Source organism: Alligator mississippiensis, chromosome 3 (genome assembly GCF_030867095.1).
Source record: "Alligator mississippiensis isolate rAllMis1 chromosome 3, rAllMis1, whole genome shotgun sequence".
Classification (NCBI taxonomy): Eukaryota; Metazoa; Chordata; order Crocodylia; family Alligatoridae; genus Alligator; species Alligator mississippiensis.
In genome coordinates, this window is record NC_081826.1 from 155,943,082 (window position 1) to 155,948,111 (window position 5,030).

Genomic DNA, 5,030 nt, shown 5'->3' on the forward strand with positions numbered 1-5,030 from the left:
CACCTTCCGAAAGCCTCTCCATCCTGAAGCCCTCACCCTGTGGCGCAGTCCTGGCACCACAGGCCAGAATGTGAATGCCAGGGAACAGACAAGGCTTTGCTTTTGCTTCAGAAAGGCCCAGACTGAGCACAAAGGAATGAATGGTAACCCTGAGATTTGCTGTGAGATCAAAAGTCTCATTGCTGGTATTTGGGTCTTATTTATTTCAGCAGCAACACTGGTCCCTTGCTACAGGGAAAATGTCTTCCAGTAATTAGGGGAGTTGTGAGATCAGAGATAGCTGAGAAGGCCCACCTGATAGTCACATGATCAGTTGCAGATATGGCAAATGGTTCCAGGAAAAAGGAGCAGGTCCTGGTAATGCTGGATCACAGCTCTTTCCCTTTGTCGCTCTCAATTATCCACTTCCATACTAAAGGGAATTTGCTCAGTGATTTATATCTTGTCCTATATCACAGTGACATTAGAAGTGATTCAATGCTCAAGTCTCCCACATGTTGATGTTACTATCACATTTCTTCAAATTGGCCTTCAAGGTGTTGCTGAATCTCTCTCCTGCCCACCTCTATAACGGGGACCATTAGTGAGTGGAGAGTATAGGACCTGTTTTGCGAAACAGTTGTCAGGCATCTTTAAGATGCATCTTGTCCAATACAGCGGGTGCCATATAAACATGGCTTCAGTGCTGATAGAGTTTGCTTGAGCCAGCATGCTGGCATTTGTTCTTCTATCCTTCAGAAAATATGGAGGATTGGCTCGTGGTAAATGTCCCAAAGCTTTCAGGTGTTTCCAGTATGTCATCCAGGTTTCACATCCATACAACAGGGTAGGAATGACAACACTATGGAAGACAAGAAGTTTTGTTTGGGTCCTGATGGCTTGGCTTGGGTCAAACACATGAGTTTGGAGATATCCAAAGGCAGCACAAGCATATTTTATCAGATGTTGAATATCGTTGTCTATATTTACTTTTTGGGAAAGATTACTACCCAGGTAGGGGATACTGTCAGCGTTATCCAAGGACTGCCCTCTTACTGTAATACATGGAGAAGCAGTTGGTTGGCTTGGGATGGGTTGATAAAATATCTTGATTGTTATGAAATTAACAGAGAGCCCAAGCACTTCATCTGCTTCACAGAAGCAACCAGGAGTGAGCTGGAGCTCTTCAATTAAGTGGGCACATATGACACAATCATAAGTATATTCAAGATCAGTAGTGGAAGTGTTAGTTATCTTGAATTTGGAACATAACTGGTTGATGTTAAACAGATTCCCATCCATGTGATACTGGATGCCAACCCCAGATGGAAGCCTACCACCAATGAGATGTGTAACAGCTGCAATATAGATGGAAAAGAGTACCGACGCAGTCACACATCCTTGCTCAACTCCAGTTCTAATAAGGAAGAGGTCTATTTCTGAACCATCGCTTAGGACAGCTACTATCATGTTGTCAAGAAGGAATTTAACAATGGTAACAAATTTTAACGAGTATCCAAATCTCAACAGGATCTTCCATAGAGCCACTTTGTTGATTGAATCAAAGGTCAATGAAGGCTGTGTAAGGATCCTGGTGTTAAGTCTTTTCCTAAAACTGTCTGGCAAAAAAGATGATATTTATCATACCTCTGAGTGCTCTGAAACCTCTTTGGGACCGAGATAAACTCACTTTTCTCACTGAGGAGAGTCTATTAGAGAGAATATGGGCATGGATCTTCCCAGCTATGGACAGGAATGCAATACTATGATAATTCCTGCAATCCAACCCATCTCCTTTCTTGAATATGGTAACCATTATGGCATCTCCCAAGTCACTGGGAATCTGGTTTGTGTTTCTAGTTTTCAGAATAACAACAGATAATTGGTGAGAGACTTTCTTTCCATCTTGCTTATAAATTTCAACTAATATTCCATTAGGACCACATGCTTTGCTGTTTTTCATCTGCTTAATGGCTTTCAAGGCCTCTTGACAAATTGGTTGATCTGCAGGGTAGTCCTTAATAGGGTGTTGGTGAATGGCTTTGATGGTGGTGTCTGCAATGTTGGTATCTTGGTTCAAGAGCTCTTGAAAGTGCTTTCAAGCACTTGCTATTGAAACTCTTCCCTGATAGCTTCTTGTGTTTACAGCATTTTTGGGCAATGCAAGTAGACATGATGGACTGTATCAGACAATGATCCATCCAGCAGTCATCTGCAATGGTCATAGCTCTGGTGATCCAGACATTGTCATGGGTCTGGACAAACACTATGACGCAACCAATCAGGTGCCAGTGTTTTGAATGGGTGCATCCACAGTGTCTTCACTTGTTCTCTGACCATGAACATTATCCTTTGATCTAAAGGACAATGCTCATGGTCAGAGAAGGCGGCACCTAGAGGGAGAAATCCCAAGACAGGACTCTAAGACAGCCCTGCTAAACATCCACTGGAGCCATCTAGCCAGTCAGCCCTGCTCATTCTTGCTGTAGGGGTTAAATCAGTATTGGTCTTCTCTTGGACACTGCGTTGGCTTGTACAGCCAGCAGTAGTGTGAAGAGCTGCATGTAAGCTGCAGTTAGGTAGCGAGGCCTGTAGCTCCTGAGCCCATATATCAAAAAAAGACAAATTTCATGGGTTTGGTATCTTTCCTATGAGACATCAAAAGCCTCATGCCCCCCCCTTCCACAAGCACATAGGTTCTACACTCGGGAACAAATTTTTATCCTATATTATTCAAATAAATAACTGATACTACTTCTCAGGTTAGCTTTTTTGATCATACTCAGATATAGGCAATTTCTGGACAGAAAAGGAGTGTAAGTTCCCAGGTCCAATAAGGAAGCAAGTCCCGCTTCTCTCCAGGACTCAATTACTAGTTCACTTTTCTCAAATCAAGCTAAGTAATCCTTGGCTTCACCCTTAACTGATAGCTACACCACCAGGGGGAGCATATAAGGAGACAGGTCTAACTCTTGGTGTAAGCAAACAGGAGTTCAATGAGAGCAGAAGGCTAGTGAGAGCTTCGGAAAATGCTACTTCAAAATTCATTTAAATAAAGGAACTCAAAATCTGCTTAAACACATCTACAGTAAGCACCTTTTACCACAACTACACAGCCAGTATTTGGTTTTAACTGAGAATATATGAACACTTCGCAAGCGGCATAACTCCCTGAGGATGTTTTATATACGTTGGCCTAAACATTCATTCTACAGCCAAAAAGATGTTAGTGTTGTAAGGATCAATACAATTCAGCCATCATGAGGAAGGTCATGGGACTGCAAAGGACTTGCTTCCTGTCTGAATTAACTTCCTGGCAACCTTTAAACTGTCATTTTGAATACGTTTTAAAAATCAGAAACAGCTATGCTGTGTTTCTGAAGCAAACAACTAAAAAAAAAAAAAAAAAAAAAAAAGCAGCAGCCTAAATTAAGTTTCAAGAACTATTTGAGTTGTGACATTTGTATTAACCGAAGGCTTAAAAAAGACCCACTTGCAGAGGGCTCAGTCTCCACCACCAGGGACCATGCATTAGTGTATACTTTCCAGGGACCTGTGCCTGGGGAATATTGGTAGCTAGAGTTAAATCCCACTGGCACTCCCACTCCAGCATTGGATCAGGGGCACGTCATACTGATGGTCTATCACTGAGTAGTTTACCCACCTTACTATGGAACTCACCCCAGGATGCAAGGGTCATGCAGGTCACTGTGCTGGTTAGTCTCCATGAAAGGTCAACACAAGTCACTCATAACGGACAAGGCAGAAGGCTACAGATGGAAGACTGGAAATCCCCCAGAAGAATGAACAGGCAGTAGCTTTCATTCCAGACTGTGGAAACTAGGCTCAAGTTGATGCTTTTTACAGTACCTGCAAAGATTCTCACAAACAGCCCAAGGATTTGGGCTTCATTGACAGGGAAGGGAGACTTAGCAATTGGGCTCCTCCCAGACAAAGTTGTGCAGCTTCAAAGGACTTGGGCCTCAGCATTACCCAGTTTCTTTTAAAATGCAGTTACTTTGCCGGCACCCTCATATTCTCATCCAACTCCTTCAAGAAATCTTCAGAGCAACTTCTCATTCTATTGGGAAGCATCTTAAAATAACACTGATTAAAAGAAAAGAGTATTTTTTAAATAACCCCAAAGACCAAACCTTGTTTTAATAATGAAGACTGTTTTCCTGGAAATGCTCCTCTTAAAATTATTAACAACCACTCCTAGTGGCAAGACACTGGCAGTGCCCTTGTCCTCCCTGCTTTACTTGTAGCAAAATAGGGTGTTTTTATGCTTTCGTGCATGGTACATGTGCAACAGAGTCATTCACAAAGTTGTAATAATAGACAAGAGCAGGGGTTAGTAGTCTATGGCCTGTAGAACCAATGGATCTGGCCTGCCAATTTATGTCTTTGACAACATTTGGTAGCAGGGAGCTTTGGGTGCTCCCCCGTCCTGCTGAAGGGACAAGAGCAGCAGGGGCCCAGGTCCTCATGCCCACCAGGAAAGCCATCTAGGATGGCTTAGTCTACGACAGTCCCAAAAACATTTGGATTGGACTGGACTAGACCCCCCCAAGGTCCTAACTCTAATTTTCAATGACCTCCTGAGGTCCCTTCCAATTCACTTTTCTGTAATTGTGTGAATTTAACTCAGACACCGACTTTTTCCAAAAGCTGCCAGTCCTGTACAATTAGCAATCAGAAAAAAATTCAAACTATTTTTTACAAGATACTCTGTGTACACCTTAAAAATACTGTTTGGGCAGGATTTCTTTTACATTTCAGTAAGAAAACGTGTACCCTTATGTAACAAAATATAAGAATCTGATGCATGCGAAATTCAGCAGTTTAAAAATACAATGGTTACAAAGTTTAAATATAAGGCAGCAGATACTCAGACTCTAACATTAAACATGGACACTTCTGTCTCCCAAATTTACAAAAAATAGTATGTGTAAAACTGGAGTGATGTTTGCAAATCATTAATTATCTTCAAGAGACCAGCCTTGTATCAATGTCAAGAAGTGTTCAATATTCACTAAGAAATGCCCATC